The sequence below is a fragment of the Meriones unguiculatus genome, assembly GCF_030254825.1.
Source record: "Meriones unguiculatus strain TT.TT164.6M chromosome Y unlocalized genomic scaffold, Bangor_MerUng_6.1 ChrY_unordered_Scaffold_23, whole genome shotgun sequence".
Lineage (NCBI taxonomy): Eukaryota > Metazoa > Chordata > Mammalia > Rodentia > Muridae > Meriones > Meriones unguiculatus.
Genome location: NW_026843709.1, coordinates 687,328 through 712,184, shown reverse-complemented (window position 1 = coordinate 712,184; position 24,857 = coordinate 687,328).

Genomic DNA, 24,857 nt, shown 5'->3' with positions numbered 1-24,857 from the left:
CCCTTCTCCAAGGCCCAGAAAATATTTTCAACAAAATCATTGAAGAAAATTTCCCCAAGCTAAAGGAGAGGCCAATTAGAATACATGAGGCCTACAGAACATCCAACAAATTTGACCAGAAAAGAAAATCCTCCCACCACATAATAATCAAAACAGTAAGTATACAGAACAAAGAAAAAATACTAAAAGCTGCAAGGGAAAAAGGCCAAGTAACATATAATGGCAAACCCATTAGAATCACACCTGACTTTTCAACAGAGACTATGAAAGCCAGAAGGGCCTGGACGGATATCATGCAGACCCTAAGAGAACACAGATGTCAGCCCAGGCTAGTATACCCCGCAAAACTCTCAGTCCTCATAGATGGAGAAAACAAGATATTCAATGACAAAAACAAATTTCAACAATAACTACAAACAAATCCAGCATTACAGAAGACACTGGAAGGGAAAATACAACCGAAGAAAGCTAGCTACATTCAAGAAAACACAGGAAATAATTAGCCTTACTACAGTAAAACAAAAAGCAACCAAGCACACAACCTGATGACCACAGCCAACATCAAAATCAAGAGATCGTACAGCCACTGGTCATTAATCTCTCTCAACATCAATGGACTCAACTCTCCAATAAAAAGACACAGATTGACAGAATGGATACATAAACAAAACCCAGCAATCTGTTGCATACAAGAAACACACCTAAGACACAAAGATAGACATTACCTGAGGGTAAAGGGTTGGAAGACGACTTTCCAAGCAAAAGGGCCCAAGAAGCAAGCAGGAGTAGCCATTCTAATATATGATAAAATAGACTTTCAACCAAAATTAATCAAAAGAGATGGGGAAGGACACTTCATACTCATCAAGGGAAAATTCCACCAGGAAGACATCACAATCCTGAACATCTACACCCCAAATACAAGGGCACCCACATTTGTGAAAGAAACATTGATAAAATTTAAAGCACATATAGATCCCCACACATTAATAGTGGGAGACTTCAACACCCCACTCTCAACAAAGGACAGGTCAACAAAACAGAAATTAAACAAAGAAACAATGTCTCTGACAGAGGTCATGAATCAAATGGACCTAACAGACATTTACAGAACTTTACACCCAAACACAAAAGAATTTACCTTCTTCTCAGCACCTCATGGAACCTTCTCCAAAATAGACCACATACTGGGACACAAAGCAAGCCTCAACAGATAAAAGAGGATTGAAATAATCCCATGTATCTTGTCTGATCACCATGGAATAAAGCTGGACCTCAACAACAACAGAAATAACAAAAAGCCTACACACACATGGAAACGGAACAACTTGTTACTAAATGACAGCTGCGTCAGGGAAGAAATAAAGAAAGAAATTAAAGTCTTTCTAGAAATCAATGAAAATGAAGACACAACATACCTGAACTTGTGGGACACAATGAAAGCAGTGCTAAGAGGAAAGTTCATAGCACTAAGTGCCTTCAAGAAGAAATTCGAGACAGCTCATTCAAACACCCTAATGGCTCACTTAAAAACCCTAGAAAAAGAAGAAGCAGACACACCAAGAAGGAGTAGACGGCTGGAAATAATCAAACTCAGGGCTGAAATCAATCAATTGGAAACAAATAAAACAATTCAAAGAATCAATGAAACCAAGAGCTGGTTCTTTGAGAAAATCAACAAAAAAATCGACAAACCCTTAGCCAAGCTAACTAAAAGGCAGAGAGACACCACCCAAATCAACAAAATCAGAAATGAAAAGGGGGATATAACTACAGACACTGAGGAAATCCAAACAATCATTAAGACTTACTTCAAAAGTCTATATGCCACAAAATTTGAAAATCTAAATGAAATGGACAATTTTCTTGATCGATTTGACTTACCAAAGCTGAACCAGGACCAGGTAAATCAACTAAATAGACCTATATCCCCCAAAGAAATAGAAGTGGTCATCAAAAGTCTCCCATCCAAAAGAACCCAGGACCAGATGGCTTCAGCGCAGAATTCTACCAGACCTTCAAAGAAGAGCTAACACCAATTCTCTTGAAACTATTCCACAAAATAGAAACAGAAGGAATATTACCAAATTCATTCTATGAAGCCACAGTCACCTTGGTACCTAAACCTCACAAAGACTCAATAAAGAAAGAGAATTTCCGGCAATCTCCCTTATGAACATTGATGCAAAAAGACTTAATAAAATACTTGCAAACCGAATCCAAGAACACATCAAAGATATTATCCACTGTGACCAAGTAGGCTTCATCCCAGGTATGCAGGGGTGGTTCAATATACGGAAATCCATCAATCTGATCCACCATATTAACAAACTGAAAGAAAAAAACCACATGATAATCTCCCTAGATACTGAAAAAGCCTTTGACAAAATCCAACATCCATTCATGTCCAAAGTATTGGAGAGATCAGGGATACAAGGCACATATCTAAACATAGTAAAGGCTATATACAGCAAGGCTATAGCCAACATCAAACTGAACGGAGAGAAACTTAAAGCAATCCCACTGAAATCAGGGACAAGACAAGGCTGCCCACTCTCTCCATATCTCTTCAACATAGTGCGGGAAGTCCTTGCTAGAGCAATAAGACAGTTGAAGGAGATCAAGGGGATACAAATTGGAAAGGAAGAAGTAAAATTATCACTATTTGCAGATGATATGATAGTATACGTGAGTGACCCCAAAAACTCTACCAGGGAACTTCTACAGCTGATAAACACCTTCAGCAAAGTGGCAGGATACAAAATTAACTCAAAAAAAATCAGTAGCCCTCCGGTATACAAAAGACAAAAGGGCTGAGAAAGAAATTAAGGAAACAACACCCTTCACAATAGCCACAAATGACATAAGGTACCTCGGAGTAACCCTAACCAAGGAAGTCAAAGACTTCTATGGAAAAAATTTCAAATCTTTGAAGAAAGAATTAGAAGAAGATATGAGAAGATGGAAAGATCTCCCATGCTCATGGCTTGGTAGGATTAACATAGTAAAAATGGCCATCTTACCAAAAGCAATCTATAGATTCAATGCAATGCACATCAAATTACCAACACAATTCTTTACAGACCTGGAAAGGAAAATTCTCAACTTCATATGGAATAACAAGAAACTCAGAATTGCTAAAACAATCCTCTACAATAAAAGATCTTCCGGAGGTATCTCCATCCCTGATCTTAAGTTGTACTATAGAGCAACAGTTTTAAAAACTGCATGGTACTGGCATAGAAACAGAATGGTGGATCAATGGAACCGAACAGAGGACCCAGAAATAAACCCACACACTTATGGACACCTGATCTTTGATAAAGACGCCAAAACCATACAATGGAAAAAAGATAGCATCTTCAACAAATGGTGCTGGTCTAACTGGATGTCTACATGTAGAAAAATGAAAATAGATCCATACTTGTCACCCTGCACAAAACTGAAGTCCAAGTAGATCAAAGACCTCAACATAAAACCAGACACATTAAATCGGCTTGAAAAAAAAGTGGGAAATACCCTAGAACTCATTGGTACAGGGGAAAACTTCCTGAACACAACACCAACAGCACAGGCTCTAAGAGCAACAACCAATAAATGGGACCTCATGAAACTGAAAAGCTTCTGTAAAGCAAAGGACACCGTCATCAAAACAAAGCGACCACCTACAGATTGGGAAAGAATCTTCACCAACCCTTTATCTGACAGAGGACTCATATCCAGTATATATAAAGAGCTAAAGAAGCTGAAAAGCAGCAAACCAAGTAATCCACTTAAAAAATGGTGAACAGAGCTAAACAGAGAATTCTCTGGAGAGGAATACCGAATGGCAGAGAAGCACTTAAAGAAATGCTCAACCTCACTAGCCATTAGGGAAATGCAAATCAAAACAACCCTGAGGTTTCACCTTACACCCATGAGAATGGCCAAGATCAAAAACTCAAGTGACAACACATGCTGGAGAGGTTGTGGAGAAAGGGGAACCCTTCTCCACTGCTGGTGGGAATGTAAACTTGTACAACCACTCTGGAAATCAATCTGGCGCTTTCTCAGACAACTAGGAATAGCGCTTCCTCAAGATCCAGCCATACCACTACTGGGCATATATCCAAAAGAGGCTCAAGTACACAAAAAGGACATTTGCTCAACCATGTTTGTAGCAGCTTTATTTGTAATAGCCAGAAGCTGGAAACAACCCAGATGCCCCTCAACTGAAGAATGGATGCAGAAATTGTGGTACATCTACACAATGGAATATTACTCAGCAATGAAAAATAAGGAAATCATGAAATTTGCAGGTAAATGGTGGGATCTGGAAAGGATCATCCTGAGTGAGTTGTCCCAGAAGCAAAAAGACACACATGGTATATACTCACTCATATAGACATACAACATAGGACAAACCCACTAAAACCTGTGCATCTAAAGAAACTAAGCAAGAGAGAGGACCCTAACTAAAATGTCCAATCCCCATCCGGAAAGGCAAAGAGGATGGACATCAGAAGAAGAAGAAAACAGGAAACAACCTAGGAACCTACCACAGAGGGCCTCTGAAAGCCTCTACCCTTCAGACTATCAAAGCAGATGCTGAGCCAGATGGGCAACTGTTGGGCATGTGAACGGAATTTTAGGTAAGAACTGGGAAATAGTAAGAGCTGGAGAGGACAGGGTCTCCACAAGGAGACCAACAGAACAAGAAAATTTGAACACAGGGAACTTCCCAGAGACTCACACTCCAACCAAGGACTATTCATGGAGATAACCCAGAACCCCTGCACAGATGTAGCCCAGGGCAGTTCAGAGTCCAATTGGGTTACATAGTAATGGGAAGAGGGACTGTCTCTGACATAATCTGATTGGCCTGCTCTTTGATCACCTCCCTCTGGGTGGGAACATCCTTACCAGGCCATAGTAGAGGACAATACAGCCACTTCTGATGTGAACTGACAGACTAAGATCAGAAAGGAGAGGGGAACCTCCCCTATTAGTGGACTTGGGGAGTGGCATGCAAGCAGAGGGAGGAGGGAGGGTAGGATTGAGAGGGGAGGAGGGAGGGGCTTATGGGGGGATGCAGAATGAATAAAGTGTAATTGATGAAAAATTTTTAAAAAAAGGGAAAAAAATAATTTAAGAACCTTAAATGACTTTCAAAATTGGAGGAAAACATGGAGTTAGTCAATTGGCATGGAGCACGTCTCGCCCCTGGGGGCAATGGTCTCCTGAACCTACTCAGACCTCGGACACCACCACTGCTAGTTCTAGAACTGATGCAGGATGTTCCAATGAGGGGGTTAATGCTTCTCATAATATTTCCTATAAGCCCACACCTGTTTGTTTATATCCCCCATTTTTATTCATTATTAGCCAGATAGAGCCAAGTAATTTTGGTGATGATACTTGCTTTTTTGCCCAATGCTGGAATGCTAGTAAATTTAGGTATGCCCTGGTTACTCGCATGCCTCACTGGGTGCCTGTGCCCATTGATGCCCCTCATGCTATGACTCTCTTCAGACAGAAAAGGGATCTTGGAACTACAGCCACCATTGTTACTACCATCTCATTGGCGGCTGTTGGAGATACCACCAGGGCATTAGCCATGAGTCATACTGGGCAGACTGCTCGGACCCTGAATAATCATTTAGCCAATGTAGCTCATGCCTTAGTTGTACATAAAGGAATTAATGCTCAACTAAAAGGAAGCTTGATTGTGGTCAATCAGAGGATTGACCTCTTGCAGGAGCAAATTGATACCCTATGGCAAATTGCTCAACCTGGTTGTCAATGAAAGTATGCTGGACTTTGTGTCACTAGCATACAACATGAGAATTTTTCCTGTGCTGCCAATCTGTCTAAACAATTGTCGAGCTATATTTTAGGTACTTGGACTGGAGAATTCGATACTACGATGGAGCAGCTGAGAGTGGCCATTGTCACAGTAAATTCTACCAGAGTGGACGCAGGACTAGCCACAGGATTATCAACATGGATTGCTGCAGCTTTGAATCATCTGAAGGAATGGGCGGGCATGGGAGCGGTAGCAGGCCTTCTGGTGTTGGTCTCCTTGGTTTGCCTGTGGTATATATGCAAGATTAGAGTCTCACAACAGTGTGATGCAGCCATGATCATTCAGGCCTTTACAGCCATTGAAGCAGGACATTCTCCCTAAGCATGGTTGGATACCATAAAAAGCTAAAATGATACGCTCAGGATGCGAGGCTAAGCACTGCACTCAGGGTCAGCAGCTTTCGACCCAGAGAAGAGCATGTCTGATTGCATGCGGGTTGATGCCCCAGGTCCCGCCTCTGAGAAAAAGGTATCAGGGTCTGATGCTCTTTGGGTGGAAGACACCTAAATGAACATCGGTACAAAGTCCCAATTTATTTCTAATATCAGAGATCAGACCTCTACTCTTGCCTGATGCGTCTAAAACAAAAAGGGGGAACTGTAGAGAGCTGCAGAATGCTATGCTTCCATGTATGTGGACCTATCTGCATTGCCCACGTGGCACGCCTGGGTTGGCTACCCAGAGGCTATTTAAGCTGTGGGCTGGCTTTCCCCAGGGTCCGAAGATTGTTCAAGGTTTCTGAATAAACTGCATTGAAAAAAAAAAAGCAGGAAATAAGTAATTCCCTACCAGCAAAACCAAAAGAAGTTGAGCACGCACACACGCACACACACACACACACACACACACACACACACACACACACCTAACACACTAACACTAGTAACAGTAAAATAACAGAAATTCAATCATTGTTCATTATTATCTCTCAATATCAATAGGCTCAATTCCCCAATAAAAAGACACAGGCTAAAATAATAGATATTAAATCAGGTTCTATCATTTTACTGCATATAATAAACATACCTCAACAACAAAGACAGCCATTACCTAAGAGTAAAGACTAGAAAAGGGTTTTCTAAGTAAACACACCTGAGAATCAAGCTAAAGTAACCATTCCAATATCTAATAAAATAGATTTTAAAAATTAATCAAAGAAGATGGAAGGGATACTTATTACTCTGCAAAAATTCTCAATTCTAAGTATATATGCCCCAAATACATAGGCACTCAAATTTGCAAAAGAAACAGTACTAAAAAGCTTGTCACAGACTGAAATTTACACATTAGTAGAAGCACATTTTAAGTTTTCTTTCTCAACAGTAAGTAGGCCATTGGGATAGAAACTAGAAAAATAATGGATCTAAACATTGTTTGGTCCCTTTGATTCATAATGGTAGTTAGTGGCTTCATAATGAATTTGGAGTAATCTCATATTGGAAATATAAAGCAAACTTGAAAGATATAGAAAAAAAAAGCAAACATAAGCAATTCGAATAGATGACAGGCAATAGTCAAACTCAGGGCTGAAATTAATAACTCAGAAAAAAAATACAAAATAAAAAAATCTACAATTCCAAGAGCTGCTTATTTGAGAAAATCAACAGGACAGAGAAAAACAGCCAAATTAACTAAATAGACAGTATCAAAATTAACACATAAGAAATGAAAAGAGGGACATAACAACAGACACTGAGGAAATCCAAAGAATCATTATGAGTTACTTCAAAAGTGTGTATGCCACAAAATTTGAAAATCTAAATGAAATGGACAATGTTCTTGATCGATTCCACTTACCAAACCTAAATCAAGACCAGGTAAATCAATTAAATAGTCCTATATCCCCTAAGGAGATAGAAGTGGTCATCAAAAGTCTCCCATCAAAAAAAAAAAAAAAGCCCAGGACCAGATGGATTCAGCGCAGAATTCTATCAGATCTTCAAAGAAGAGTTAACACAAATACTCTTCAACCTATTCCACAAAATAGAAACAAAAGAAACACCACAAAACTCATTCTGTGAAGTGAAGCCACAGTCATCTTGGTACCTAAATCACACAGAGACCCAAAATAGAAAGAGAATTTCAGGCCAATCTTCCTTATGAACATTGATACAAAAATACTCAAAAAAAATTACTTGCAAACTGAATACAAGAACACATCAAAGATATCATCCACTATGACCAAGTGGGCTTCATCCCAGGTATGCAGGAGTGATTCAATCTACAGAAATCCATAAATGTGATCCACCATATTAACAAACTGAAAGAGAAAATTAAAAAAAAACATATGATAATCTCCTTAGATGCTGAAAAAGCATTTGACAAAATCCAAAATCAATTCATGTTTAAAGTATTGGAGAGAGCATTATTATCACAGGCACTGATACCAAGAATTAATAAATGAGACTTCATGGAACTGACAACCTTCTATATGGCATAGGACATTGATGTGGTTTTAATAAGAATGGCCACCATACACTCAATGTGTTTAAATGCTTGACCATAGGGAGCAATACTTTTAGGTGGTATGGCCTTTAGAGAAGATATGGCCTTGTTGGAGGAAGTATGTCACTGTTAAGCAGGCCTTGGGATCTCCTATGCTCAAGCTATGCCTAGTGTGGCACATGTTCTCCTTCTGCTGCCTGTAGATCAAGATGTAGAACTCTCAGCTTGTTCTCCAGCACATGTCTGCCTTCATGCTGCCATATTCCCCACCAAGAAGATACAGAAACTGTAAGCCTGCCCAATTTAATTGTCCATTATTGAAGTTTCTATAGTCGGTCAGGCAGTGATTGCACATACCTTTAATCTCTATTACTTAGGAGGCAGAGGAAGGTGGTTTGCTGTGAATTCAAGGCCAGCCTGGTAGTCAGAGATAATTCCAAAACAGTCAAGGCTATATGTGAAACACTGTCTTGAAAGCTAAAAAAATAAAAATAAAAAACAAAATCAAAATAAAGCAAAAATAGTTGATCATGATGTCTCATCAAAACAATAAAACTTCTAACTACTACTACTACATAAATGTAAATAAGTAGAAGGGAAAAAAAATAAGACATCAAGCCATGGACAGCTAGCCAGGAAGCATCATCCCTCCACAGCCTCTACTCTATCTAGTTCCTCCCTCCATATTACTGTCTTGAGTTCCTGCCCTGAGTTCCATGGATGATGGTGTATAAGTTGTAAGATACAAATCATTGCTTTCCTCCTCATGTTAATTTTGGTAATGGTGTTTATGCAAGAGAAACTCTAACTAAGACAGAGCCTGAAGCTAAATTACCCTGATGCTAGTAGCTCCTCTTTCAGATGTGGACTTTGCAGAATATTTTCCTGTAGCAGATTCAACTTGGATTATGGGCACCTCCTCCATGGTAACTTGAACTGCCACTATCGCCTTAGTAAAGAATAAGCCCTGTTGAGCAAGTCTTTCATGGTATCTTCAACTGCCTTTAACTCCTCAGTAAGAGGAAGCCCTGGAGAGTACCTTCCTATCATAGCTTCAGTTGCCAGTAGCAACTCAATAAGGAAAAGAGCACGTACAATGTCTCATTTAAGACAGCATCAATTATCAAAGCTCCTCAGTTATGAAAAGGGCCTGAAGAGCATATTTGATGGCAATTTCAACAGTTAATAATTCTCGAATAAAGAGTAGTGCCTGGAGAGAACATCACCAATTGCAACTTCAACTGGAAAAATCTCTACATGAGGGGATAAAGACTGTAGTGGCTAGTGTTTTGTTAAAATGTCACAAGATAGTGTCATCTGAGAAGAAGAAAATTCAGTTTAAAAACACATCCATAAGACTGGCCTGTGGACAACCCCTGGGTCCATTTTTTATTGAAAACTAATATTGCAGGGTCCTGACCATTGTGGAAAGTGGTAAACTGGACATTTGGTCCTGTGTGCACTAAGAAAGTGAGCTGAGGAATCCAATAACAGCAACCCAGTGCTCCTAGATAAGCTAGAAGGCCTGGAGAGTACTAGAACATGGTTTTAAAACTCCTAATACCTACACAGTGAGGAAAAGGACCTGGAGATCATCTGACATAACAACTCCAAGTGTGAAAAGCCCTGCAGGAAGAGACAGGGAATGCAGATAATTTTCTTCCTGACAATCTCTACTACCATAAACTCCTACGTAAAGTAGAGACCCAGGAAGGCACCTGCCTCTTATTTCAGCAGGTTTGTTTCCTGAAGAGCACCTCCTCCATGAAACTTCAACTGACAGTAACATATACTTGGAGGATGGATCTTTTCAACTGTAGATTCTACCCTTAGAATCTACTCAGTAAAGATAAGTTTTTATTTTTTAATTGTGGGACATTTAAAGTGTTTTATTTCATTAGTGTTTCATATGAAGAAACATATACAGATAAAAAGTTAATACCATAACAGGATATAAATAATTATTGAGAGTTCAGTTATCATAAAACAGAATAAAAACAAATTTTGAAAGTTTGAGGAACTATTTTAGTCAGAATCATACTTAAGAAAACTATCCATTGGTTTACAAGAGGACTAAGTACATTTTGTTGCACTAGAGAGGCAAATATTTCACATATACAGAATTGGTGACCACATTAGCATTCACTTTAAATTTGCAGTTCTGATACCTGAACCCAAATCATCATAGATGCTGAACGTACTCTATACTATTGAGCTCAAAACCACAGTTTTTATTAATGAGATTCATGAATAAGTGAATTTGAGTTATGGTAGATTTTAGTAGATGCTAAGTTATTGCTTTTGGGAGATGAATAAAAAAATCCAATTGTCTATGTTCTCACTAGACATCCAGAAATAGGAATACATTTTACCCACATTAATCCTTTATTTCAACAAGTCAAAGGGCACACAATCAAAGACTATACTGTTAATCACACAACATAAATTGATATATTATGAAAAGCAATTTGGTTGGGAGGAAATGACAGACAGATCTGAGATCAACTTCTTCTGTTCTGCCTTTGAAATATGAAGTGCTTGGGATCATTTGATGTCACATGAATGAGGTATGTTTGTGGCTCCAAGCAGGTAAGTTTTCTTGTGAAACCAGTTTCTTATTCCCAAATGACAGTATTCACAGTAGTGCAAGCAAAAATAAAGGACATTATTAAAAGAAACCAGAGTCATGGAAACCTTGGCCTTGTGAGAAATGGAAACAAAATCACTAGGAAACAAAGAATCAAGATAGATTCAGTGACCCTTAGCATACTGCTTGTATGCAAATGATGATTCTATTTAATAATTCTTTAAAGAATCCTTTGTATCCATTTACATAAAGAAGATAGTCAAAATACTGTTTTCAAAGTTGTATAGTATCTGTTCAACCAATTGGTTATGTCCAGTACATCAGAGTATCAATTTCAAACACTAGATATAGAAATTGATTGCATTGTCCTAGGCCCACCTTTTATTGCTTGCAATTAAAACTGAACAGATTTAATCCTCACTTTGTTGAAGGGTTGTTTTCAAATCAGACATTTGCTACAAAATTATGGGGATGAAACATACCCATTCAGTCATTTATCAGACTCATGTCAGTATGAGATTCGCATTAACCTCTTTTGCTGTAGTTATTATTCTGAGCCTTCACTACTAAGTTGAAAATACAGAGGGGGGTGCAATGTTCTCCATATAATAATAGTCAGAGATGGAGCTTTTGGGGGGTGGGATAGATTTATTTTGTAGAAAAATCTGGAATCACACTAATCTACTTTCAAAATCTGCCTATCCCACAAGTTAACAAATCTACATGTCAGTAAAGTTTTGTTCAATTTTCTGTTCTCTTAAATATGGATAAAATTATTATTATGCAAATGTGTTATGTTAAACATTTAAGGTACAAAATATGGCACACCTTATCAGTAGATACTCAGGGATATGTTCTTATTTTTCAAATGTTGTTTTTTACTATAAATTTATCAGATTCACCTTAATGTTATTATTGTGTTACAGATAATTATTTTTCTATGTATGGGGGTCTGATTAGGATAGTAACAAGAGTTCAGTATTTTTTAAAGTCCTAATTTTATAGTGTTTTTCTGCAATTAACTCAGAGACATTTCAAGTATCCCATAGAACAAAAAAGCAGAGCTAGAAAACATTTAAATGTTTAGCTAATCATGCTTACTGTGTATGGAATGGGGATTTTAGGAAAGGGAAATTGATATCTGCAATGACAAAAGTGTTGGATTAGCTCTTCCTGAAGCACTCTGTTCTTGGATTTAATAACTCCACTCTAGTAAATTTGATCTGCATATTCCTTTAATATTTTTATAACAAAAATTTTACTTCTCCTAGTAACAACTCATGTTTTTAAATGAAGAGATTTTTAAGGTATTAATATTTAATTATAATTTAATAATTATCACATTTATATTTATTTGATACAATTATTTAAAATATGAGTATTCATTGGCACAGGAGACAACTTCCTGAGCAGAACACCAACAGCACAGGCTCTACAATCAACAATTAGTAAATGAGACCTCATAAACCTGAAAAGCTTCTGTAAAGCAAAAGATGCTGTCATCAGAACAAAATGACAGTTTACAGATTGATGAAGGATCTTCACCAACCCCATATATGACAGAGGGCTAATATTCAGAATATATAAAGAACTCAAGAATTCACACACCAAAATCCAAATAATCCAATTAAAACTTAAGATACAGAGCTAATCAGAGAATTCACAATAGAGGAATATCAAATGGCAGAGAAACACTTAAAGAAATGCTCAATATCCTTAGTCATCAGGGAGATGCAAATCAAAACAACACCTATATTTCACCTTAAACTGATCAGAATGTCTTAAACTGATCAGAATGGCTAAGATCGAAAATTTAAGCGACAACACATGCTGTACAGCATGTGACAAAGGGGAACCTTCCTCCATTGCTATATGGAATATGTACTAATACAACCACATTAGAAAATAATCCAGCCATACCACTCCTAGGCATATATTAAAAATATGCTCAGGTGTACAACAAGGACATTTACTTAACCATGTTTGTAGCAACTCTATTTGTAATAGCCAGAAGATGGAAAGAACCTAGATGCCCTCTCTAATGGAATGAATACAAAACTTGTGGTACATTTATACAATGGAGCACTACTCAGTTAATAAAACAAGGAAATCATGAAATTTTCTAGAAAATGGTGGGAACTAGAAAATATCACCCTGAGTGAGCTTTCCCAAAAGCAGAAAGGCACACATGATATATACTCACTTATAAGTGGATAATAGCTACATATTACAGGATAAACATACCAAAATCTATATTCATAAAGAAGCTAAACAATGATCAAGGCCCTAAAAAAGAGGCACAATTTTCATTTGGAAGGAGAAATGCAGTAGAATTGTGAAGCAGGGGAGGGAGACAGGGAACACAACAGCAGCCTACCACAGAGGACCTTCGAAAAACCGTTCTGATGGAGGTATTGAAGCACATGCTGAGACACAAAGCCAAACACTTGGCAGAGTACAGGGAATGTTATGAAAGTAGGGCAAGACAGAAAGCCCTGGAAGGCACAGGAGCTCCAAAAAGAGACCAACAGACCCATAGAAACTGAGCCCTGAGGTCCTTGCAGAGACTAAAACCCCAAACAAGGAAAATACATGGAGAGGTCCCAAAACTCCCGCTCAGATGTAGCCATGAAGCCAGTCTACAAGGGGGTTCCCTAGTAATGGGAGCAAGGACTTACTCTGGCATAAACTCAGTGGCAGGCTCTCTGATCACCTCTCCTTGGGGTGTGTGTGTGGGAGTAGTCTTGCCATTCTACAGAGGAAAACAATGCAACCACTTCTGATGAGACCTGGTAGGCTAGAGTCAAACAGAAGGGGAGGAGGACCTCCCCTATCAGTGGACTAGGAAAGAGCATAGGGGAGGAAAAGGGAAGGATGGTGAGATTGGAAGAAGATGGAGGAAGGAACTGCAGTTGGAATACAATTTGAATAAATTGTAATTAATGATAATAAAAAAGTTGAAAAGAAGTTTAGGGGGAAAAAGAATAAAAAAAACAGTGTTAAGGACAAACATGGATCTATTAGCATTTTCTACAAAGTAGACATCCAGTTAGACCAACACCACATTTGAATATGCTATCTTTTTTGCATTGTATGGTTTGGCTTCTTTGTCAAAAATCAAGTGTCCATGGGTGTGTAGGTTTATTTCTAAGTATTCTATTAATTCCATTGATCGAACATTCTATGTCTATGCCAGTACCATGCATTTGTTATTACTGTTGCTCTATAGTACAGACTGAGATCAGGGATGGTGATACCTCTAAAGGATCTGTAATGGTACAGTTCTCTTTTTGCAATTCTGGATTGGTTTTTTTTTTTTTGTTTTGTTTTGTTTTTAATCCTTTAAATATTGGTGGCTCTTACTGTTTTTCTTTTTTCTCTGGGTATATTTAAAGTGCTTATTCACAGTCCTGAGTATATTTACATCTTTTTAAACTATTTTTATTTTTATTAATTACATTTTATTCACTTTGAATTCCCCTTATAGCTCCTTCCCTGCAAATCCCACTTGCCTCCTTCTTCCACACCCATACCCTTCCCCCAGTTCACTGATAGGGGAGGTCCTCCCCCCTTCCTTCTGATCCTAGTCTATTAGGTCACATCAGAAGTGTCTGCATTGTCTTCCTATGTGCCATGATAAGGCTTATCCCCCCTCAGGGGGAGTGGATCAAAGAGGAGGTGAATCAATTCCTGTCAGAGTCAGTCCCTATCCAAATTAATATGAACCCACTTGGACACTTAACTGTCATGGGCTACCTCTGTGCAGGGGTTCCAGGCCATCTCTGTGAGTGGTCCTTGGCTGGAGTATCAGTCTTAGAAAAGACCCCTGTGCCCAGAATTTTTGGATCTGTCTCTGTTCTTGTAGAGCTCCTGCCCTCCCAGTTCTCACTATATCCCCTTTCTTTCATAGTATTACCTGCACTCTGTCCAAAGATTGGCTATGAGTCTGAGCATCTGCCTCGATATCCTGCAGGGTAGAGCCTTTCAGAGGCCCTCTGTGGTAGGCTCCTGTCCTGTTTCCTGTTTTCTCCCTCCTCCAGTATCCATCCTCTTGGCCTTTCTAAATTTGAGCATTTTAACCAGAGTCAAGGATCAGCTTCCTTAGGTGTACAGATTTTAGTAGGTTTATCCTATATTATATGTCTAATATCCACATATGAGTGTTCATATACCCTGTGTGTCTTTCTGCTTCTGGCATAGCTCACTCAGGATGATCTTTTCCAGTTCCAACCATTTACCTCCAAATTTCATGATTTCCCTGTTTTTTATTGCTGAATAATATTCCATTGTGTATATGTACCACAATTTCTGTATCTGTTCCTCAAATGGGGGGCATCTGGGATGTTTCCAGCTTCTGGCTATTACAAATAAAGCAGCTACAAATGTGTTTGAATAGTTGTCCTCATTATATGCTTGAGCATCTTTTGGATATATGCCTAGGTGTGGTATAGCTGGATCTTGAGGAAGTGCTATTCTTATTTGTCATAGAAAGCACCAGACTGATTTCTAGATTGGTTACACTAATTTACATTCCCACCAGCATTGGAGGAGGAATCCCCTTTCTCCACATCCTCTCCAACATGTGTTGTCATTTGAGTTTTTTATCTTAGCCATTTTGTTGGGTGTAAGGTGAAATCTCAAGGTCATTTTGTTCTGCATTTCCCTGATGACTAAGGACATTGAATATTTTTTAAGTGTTCTCAGCCATTCAATATTCCTCTATTGAGAATTTGAATTCACTGTTTATCTCTGTTCCCCATTTTTAATTGGATTACTTGATTTGTTGCTGTTTAACTTCTTGAGTTCTTTATATATCATGGATATTAGCCCTCTGTCAGATACAGGGTCAGTGATGATCCTTTCTCAATCTGTAGGCAGGCATTTTGTTTTGACAACACTGTCCTTTGCTTTACAGAAAATTTTCAGTTTCATAAGGTCCTGTTTATTGATTGTTGCTCTTAGAGCCTGTGCTGTTGGTGTTCTGTTTAGGAAGTTGTCACCTGTGCCAATGGGTTCTACCTTCTAACAGGTTTAGTGTGTCCGGTTTTATGTTGAGGTCTTTCATCCACTTGGACTTTAGTTTTGTGCAGGGTGATAAGTATGGATCTATTTGCATTTTTCTACATGTAGACACATGGGTGTCTATCCAGTGTGCCTGCATTGTTTGAAGAGGATATCTTTTTTTCCATTGAATGGTTTTGGCATCTTTGTCAAAAATCAGGTGTCCATAAGTGTATGGATTTATTTCTCGTCTTCTCTCCAATTCCATTCTGTTTTGATGCCAGTATCATAGTTTTTAATACTGTTGCTCTGTAGTACAGCTTGAGATTGGGGATGGGGATATCTCCAGAAGAACTTTTATAGTAGAGGATTGTTTTAGCAATTCTGGGTTTTTTGTTATTCTATATGAAGTGGATAATTTTTCTTTCAAGTTCTATAAAGAACTGTGTTGATAATTGGATGGGAATTGCTTTGAATCTGAATCTGTAGATTGCTTTTGATAAGATGGCAATTTTTACTATGTTAATCCTGCAAAGCCATGAGCATGGCAGATCTTCTCATCTTCTGATAGCTTCTACTTCTTTCTTCAGAGACTTGAATATTTTTCATACAAGTCTTTGAATTGCTTTATTTCTCTTTCTTTGTTGGGTATTTGTGAGGTTTAGGTACCAAGGTGACTCTGGTTTCTATTCTGTGGATAGTTTGAAGAGAAGTGGAGTTAGTTCTTCTATGAAGGTCTGGTAAAATTCTACACTGAAAGTATCTGGCCATGTGCTTTTTTTGGATGGGAGATTTTTCATGACCACTTCTATTTCTTTAGGGAATAAAGAACTATTTAATTGATTTACCTGGTCTTGATTCAGCTTTAATAAGTGGATTCAATTAAGAAAATTGTCCATTTCTTTTAGATTTTCAAATTTTGTGTCATATACACTTTTGAAGTAAATCCTAATGATTGTTCAAATTTCCTCAGTTTCTGATGTTATGTCCTCCTTTTCATTTCTTATTTTGTTAATTTGGATGGTGTCTCTCTGCCTTTTAGTTAGGTTGGCTAAGGGTTTCTCTATCTTTCAGATTTTCTCAAAAGCCAGCTCTTGGTTTTATTGATTCTTTGAATTGTTTTATTTGTTTTAAATATATTAATTTCATCCCTGAGTTTGATTATTTACAGCTGTCTACTCCTTTTTGGTGTGTCTGCTTCTTTTTTTTCCAGGGTTTTAAGGTGAGCCATTAAGTTGCTGAATGACATGTTTCGAATTTCTTTTTGTAGGCATTTATTGATATGAACTTTCTTGTTAGCACTACTTTTATCATGTCCCATCAGTTTGGGCATGATGTGCCTTCATTTTCATTGAATTCTAGGAAGACTTTAAATTGTTTGTTTATTTCTTCCCTGACTCCAGCTGTCATTGTGTAGTGAGTTGGTAAGATTCCATGTGTGTGTAATCTTTTTTGCTATTTCTTTTGTGTAGAGGTCCAGCTTTAGTCCATGGTGATCAGATGGGATAAAAGGGATTATTTCAATCTTCTTGTATCAATTAAGGCTCCATTGTTTCCAACTATATGATCTATTTTGGAGAAGGTTCCATGAGGTGCTGAAAAGGTAAATTCTTTTTTGTTGTTGTTGTTTGGTAAAAGTTTCTGTCATGTCTGTTAGGTCCATTTTATTAATGACCTCTGTTAGAGTTATTGTTTCTTTGTTTAAATTCTGTTTTGTTGACCTGTCCTTTCTTGAGAGTGGAGTGTTGAAGTCTCCCAATATTAATGTGTGGGGGTCTATTATGGTTTAAGTTTTATTAATGTTTCTTTTACAAATGTGAGTGCCCTTTTATTCAGGGCATAGATATTCAGGATTGTGATGTCTTCCTGGTGGAATTTTTCCTTGATGTGTATGAAGTCTCCTTCTTCATCTCTTTTTATTGATTTTTGTTGAAATTCTATTTTATTAGGTAATAGAATGGCTACTCCTACTTGCTTTCTGTGTCCATTGGCTTGGAAAACAGTCTTCAAGCCCTTAACCCTCAGGTAATGTCTATCTTTGTGCCTTAGGTTGTTTCTTATATGCAAGATATTTTTGGGTCTTTTTTACACATCCATTCTGCTAGTGTCTTTTTACAAAAGAATTGAGTCTATTGATGTTGAGAAAAATTAATGACCAGTGGCTAGTAGATCCTTTGATATTGATGTTTGCTGTGGTAATGTGTTTGTGAATTTGGCTTCTTTTTGTTTTCCTGTAGTGAGGTTACTTTTTCCTGTGTTTCCTTGAAAGTAGTTAGTTTTCATCTTTTACATTTACATCTTCAACAACAGATACTTTTTGAATTTTTACTTATTTTATTTTTAATCACACTTAATTTGCTTTGTATCCCCACTCTAGTTCCCTTGCTCCTCACCTCCCAATCCCTCTATGCATGCCCCTCCCCAAGTCCACTGGTAGAAAAAGGTTTCTTTTATTTCCTTCTGTCCTAGTCTGTTAGGTCTCATAAGAAATGGCTGCATTGTCTTCTTCTATGGCCTGGTAAGGTTGCTCCCCTTCAGGGGGAGGTAATCAAAGAGCAGATTAAATAGTTCATTTAAGAAGCAGTCCCTGTTCCCATTACTATGGAACCCACTTGGAAACTGAACTGCCATGGGCTACATCTGTGCAGGGGTTCTAGGTTATCTCCATTCATGGTACTTGGTTGGAGTATCAGTCTCAGGAAAAAAAAAGTGTTCAAATTTTCTGGTTCTAATGCTCTGCTTGTGGATCTCCTGTCCTTTGCAGATCTTACTACTTCCCACATCTTTCATAAGACTTACTGCATTCTGCCCAAAGTTTGGCCATAAATCTGAACATCTGCTTTGATAGTCTGCAGGGCAGATAATTTCAGAGGCCCTCTGTGGCAGGTTCCTAACTTGTTTCTTGTTTTCTTCTTATTCTGATGTCCATTCTCTTTGCTTTTGCAATGGGGATTGAGCATTTAAGCCAGAGTCCTCCCTCTTGACTAGTATTTTTAGGTGTACAGATTATAATAGGTGTATATACCGTGCGTATCTTTCTGATTTTGGAATAGCTCACTCAGGATGATCCCTTCTAGTTCCTGCCATTTACCTGCAATTTTCATGATTTCCTTGTTTTTCATTGCTCAGTAATATTCCATTGTGTAGATATACCTGTACCACAATTTCTGTAACCATTCTTCAGTTGAAGGGCATCTGGGCTGTTTCTAGCTTCTGGCTATTACAAATAAGGCTTATACAAACATGGTTGAGCAAATGTCCTTATTGTGTACTTGAACCCCTTTTGGATATATGCCTAGGAGTGGTATGACTAGATCTAGAGGAAGCACTATTCCTAGTTGTCTGAGAAAGAACCAGATTGATTTCCAGTGTTTGTACAAGTTTATATTCCCACCAGCAGTGGAGGAGGATTCCCCTTTCTCCACAATCTCTCCAGCATGTTTTGTCACTTGAGTTTTTGATCTTGGCCATTCTCATGGGTGTAAGGTGAAATCTCAGGGTTGTTTTGTTTTGCATTTCCCTAATGGCTAATGAGGTTGAGCATTTCTTTAAGTGTTTCTCTGCCATTCTATATAACTTCATCAAGAATTCTCTGTTTAGTTCTGTTTCCCATTTTTTAAATTGGATTAACCTGGTTGTTGCTTTTCAGCTACTTTAGTTCTTTATATATACTGGATATTAGCCCTCTGTCAGATATAGGGTTCGTGAACATTCTTTTGAAATATGTAGGCAGGCATTTTGTTTTGACAACACTGTCCTTTGCTATACAGGAGATTCTCAGTTTTATGAGATCCCATTTATTTATTTTTGCTCTTAGAGCCTGTGCTGTTGGTGTTCTGTTCAAGAAGTTGTCTCCTGTACCAATGAGTTCTAGGGTCTTGCCCACTTTTCATTCTAACAGGTTGAGTGTCAGGTTTTATGTTGAGGTCATTGATCCACTTAGACTTTAGTTTTGTGCAGGGTGATAAGTATGGATCTATTTGCATTTTTGTACATGTAGATATCCAGTTAGAACAGCACCATTTATTGAAGATGCTATCTTGCTATCTTTTTTTTTTTTTTTTTTTTTTTTTTTTTTTTTTTTGCATTGTGTCGTTTTGGCATCTTTGTCAAGATGAGGTGTCCATAAGTCAGCGGGTTTATTTCTGTTTCTTCTGTTCAGTTCCATTGATTGACATTCTGTTCCTATTCCAGTACCATGCAGTTTTTATTACTCTTGCTCTATATTACAGCTTAAGATCAGGGATGGAGATAAGTCCGGAAGATTTTTTATTTTAGAGAAGTGTTTTAACAAATCTGGGTTTCTCAGCCCTTTTGTCTTTTGTATACAGCAGGGCTACTGATTTTTTTGACTTAATTTTATATCTGGCCACTTTGCTGAAGGTGTTTATTAGCAGTAAGAGTTCCAGTTCCCTGTTAGAATTTTTGGAGTCACTCAGTTATACTATCATATCATTTGCAAACAGTAATAATTTGACTTCTTCCTTTCCAATTTGTATCCCCCTGATGTCCTTCAATTGTCTTATTGCTCTAGCAAGTACTTCTAGAAGTATGTTGAGGAGATATGGAGAGAGTGGGGAGCCTTGCCTTGTCCCTGATTTCAGTGGGATTGCTTTAAGTTTCTCTCCATTTAGTTTGATGTTGGCTATAGGCTTGCTATATATTTTATATAGGCTTGCCTTTACTATGTTTAGATATGTGCCTTGTATCCTTGATCTCTCCAAGACTTTAAACATAAATGGATGTTGAATTTTGTCAAATGATTTTTCAGCATCTAAGGAGATTATCATGTGTTTTTGTTGTTGTTTTTTTTTTTCTCTTTGTTAATATGGTGGATCACGTTGATGGATTTCTGTATTTTGGACCACCCCTGCATATCTGGGATGAAGGCTGTTTGGTCATAGTGGATGATATCTTTGATGTGTTCTTCTGTTTGCAACTATTTTGTTGAGTATTTTTCCATTAATGTTCATAAAGAAGATTGGCCTGAAATTCTCTTTCTTTTTTGGGTCTTTGTGAAGTGGCTTCATAGAATGAGTTTGGTAGTGTTCCTTCTGTTTCTATTCTGTGGAATAGTTCGAAGACATGGGGAGTTAGCTCTTCTTTGAAGGTCTTGTAGAATTCTGCACTGAAACCATCTGGTCCTTGGCATTTTTGGATGGAAGAATTTGGATGACTGCTTCTGTTTCCTTAGGGGATATAAGACTATTTAATTGATTTACCTGGTCTTGATTCTGCTTTGGTAAGTGCAATTGATCAAGGAAATTGTCCATTTCATTTAGGTTTTCAAATTTTGTAGCATATAGAGTTTTGAAATAAGTCCTAATGATTGTTTGGATTTCCTCAGTGTCTGTAAGTTATGTCCCCCTTTTCATTTCTGATTTTGTTAATTTGGATAGTGTCTCTTTGCCTTTTATTTAGTTTGGCTACATGTTTGTCTAGCTTGTTGATTTTCTCAAAGAACCAGCTGTTGGTTTCAGTGATTCTTTGAATTGCTTTATTTGTTTCTAATTGATTGATTTCAGCCCTGAGTTTGATTATTTCCAGCAGTCTACTCCTCTTTGTTCTTTCTGCTTCTTTTTCCTAGGACTTTTATGTGAGCCATTAATTTTCTAGTATGAGGTGTTTCGAATGTCTTCTTGTAGCACTTAGTGCTATGAACTTTCCTCTTAGCACTTCTTTCAATGTGTCCCATAAATTTGGGTATATGGTGCATTTATCTTCATTGAAATCTAGGAAGATTTTGATTGCTTTCTTTATATCCTCCCTTACACAACTGTCATTTAGTAGCAAGTTATTCAGTTTTCATGTATGTGAAGGATTTTTGTTATTTTTCTTGTCATTGAGATCAGCTTTATTCCATGGTGATAAGATAGGATACATGGGATTATTTCAATCTTTTTTTATGTGTTGAGACTTGTTTTGTGACCAACTATATGGACTATTTTGGAGAAGGTTCCATGAGGTGCTGAGAATTAGGTAAATTATTTTGTGTTTGGGTAAAAGGTTCTGTAGACATCTGTTAGGTCCATTTGATTCATGACCTCTGTTAGAATCATTGTTTTTCTGTTTAATTTCTGATTTGTTGATCTGTCCTTTGTTGAGAGTGGGGTGTTGAAGTGTCCACTATTAATGTGTAGGGATCTATGTGTGGCTTAAGTTTTATTAATGTTTCTTTTACAAATGGGAGAGCTCTTGTGTATGGGGCATAGATGTTCAGGATTGTGATGTCTTCTTGGTAGAGTTTTTTTTTTTCCCATTTCTTTTGATTAATTTTAGTTGCAAGTCTATTTAATTAGATATTAGAATGGCTAGTCCTGCTTGGTTCTTATGTCCATTTGCTTGGGAAACTGTCTTCCAGCCCTTTACTCTCAGGAAATGTCTATCTTTGTGGCTTTGGTGTGTTTCTTGTATGCAACAGATTGTTGGCTCTTGTTTATGCATTCATTCTGCTATTCTTTGTCTTTTTATTGGAGAGTTGCTTCTGCTGGTTTTAAGGGAGATTAATGACCAGTGGCCAATAGATGCTTTTATTTTGCTGTTGACTATGTTAGTGTGTTTGTATCCTTGGCTTCATTTAGTTTTTCTGTAGTAAGGTTGTTTCCTGTGTTTTCTTGAATGTAGTTAATTTTCCTGTATTCTCTTTTTTCTTCTACTATCTTCAGTAGTGCTGGATTTGTGGGTAGGTATTGTTTGAATTTGTTTTTGAAACTGAATATCTGGTTTTCTCCATCTGTGATGATTGCGATTTTTGCTGGATATATTAACCTAGACTGACATCTGTGTTCTCTTGGCATGAATTATATTATTTTTGCTGGATATATTAACCTAGACTAACATCTGTGTTCTCTTGGCCATGCATTATATCAGTACATGCCCTTCTTGCTTTCATAGTCTCTGTTGAGAAGTCTGGTGTGATACTGATGGGTTTGACATTATATAATACTTGGCCTTTTTCCCTTGCAGCTTTCAGTATTTTTTCTTTGTTCTGTATACTTACTGTTTTGATAATTATGTGGCAGGAGGATTTTCTTTTCTCATCTAATTTATTAGGTGTTCTATAGACCTCTTGTATACTTATAAGCCTCTCTTTTAACTTAGAGAAAATTTCTTTAATGATTTTGTTGAAGTTATTTTCTGGGCCTTGGATCTGGGAATCTTTTTTTTTTTTTTTTTTTTACGCAATTCTTATTATTCTTATTTTTTTGCCTTTTCATATCTCTTGGATTTTTTGGATGGTTGGTGTCAGAATTTTTTTTTGATTTAACATTTTCTTTGATGAATACATCGATTTTTTCCATTGCTATCTTCTATCCCTGAGATTGTTTCTTCCATCTCTTGTAGTCTATTGGTTAGGCTTATCTGTAGTTCCTGTTTTATTCTCTAAATTCTTCCCCTCCATGATTTCCTCTATTTGTGTTTTCTTTAATTTTCCCAATTCTTATCTTCAGATCTTGAGTTGTTTTGTTTATTTCCTTCACATGTCTGTGTATTTTCCTTTTTTTTTCTTTTAGTTCCTTCAACTATTTGAATATTCCACTGTTTCTTTTATTTCTTTCAGTGTTTTAATTATTTCTTCTCTGAAGGCTACAAACTGTTTGGCTGCATCTTCCAGTATTTCTTCATGGATGGCCATATTCTGTTTGATTTTGTCTTCCTCTAATTCTTTACGTATTTTTTTTCTCTCTTTTTCCTCTTTATCAGCATAGGTGTTTAGACACTTACTGCCAGCATAAAAACCTCTGGGTCAAGTTCCTGGAGTCTTGGGATCCCAGATGAGCCCCCAAAATGTTCTGCCCAGTTCACAAACCCCAAAAAGCCAAGAACAAACAGACTCCACTGGAAATACATGAGGCTCTTTATATTATAAATTACAAGCTGAAGCTTGGGCCCACACCACACCATCACCAAAGCAGTGAGAGCCAAACACGCCATGCTTAGGTTAGTTGGGTGATTTAAAGATTCTGGTCCCTCCAGCATGCCCAAGGTAGGGGCCAAGGATTCCTGCCTGGAAAGCATCTATTGGTCAAAATGCTACATTTTGAATTGATTGGCTATAGGAAGGTCCCCAGACCATTAATGACCTGGTGTCCTTCCCTAGGAGGATGGGCCAGTTTCCTAGCAACTGAATCTCTAGTGGGTGGGGAAAGAATGCATTAAAGTGGTTCTTCCCCTCAGGGCATTCCTGGACTTTTCCACCCACCTTTTTCAGGCCTTAAATTATAGCTGCTAATTTTTAATCTTTTGGTCTTTTAGTGCAACCACGTTAGGTTACAGGATGACCCAGAAATTTGGTGATTGTTCTTGACTCAGGTTTCAACATTTCCACCTTTATATTCCTTGGGCTCCAAGATCTGTAAGGACTAGTCCATGCTCTTTATCATCTCCTGCCTAAAAAAATTTAATCACATAATTTTTCTTCTTGAACAAACTATCAGGCATTTTCTTCAACCTGGCCTGAAAGACATAGGATACACTTTCAAGGGAAACTCTTACAGAATGGTTCTGTTTTGTTTCCAACCTACCTGTTTTTCTGCTATTCAGAAAAGTATGACTTTTCATATTTTCCATTTTTTTTAATTGTGTTTTCCTTATTACCTTAAACTTCCTTACTCTTTAGGTAAAGCCAACTGCTTATCGTTTTTAAATTTTTTTTTTATTTATTACAACTTATTCACTTTGTATCCCAGCTGTAGCCCTCTTCTTAGTTGGCTCCCAGACCCAACCTCCCTCCCTCTTTTCCTTCTATGCCATTTTCTTATTCCACTGAGAGGGGAGGTCCTCCTTCCTTTCTATCTCATCCTAGACTATCAGATTTCATCAAGGATGGTTTCATCATCTTCCTCTGTGGCCCTGCAAGGCTGCAAGCACCAGGCCAGCTTCTCTTCTTATAGCAGACCTCCATGCCAGCTTAACTCAAAAAGTATGTCTTTTTCTCCTTTTCTACTCCATTTTTCTACTTCTAAGCAGCAGTCAAGA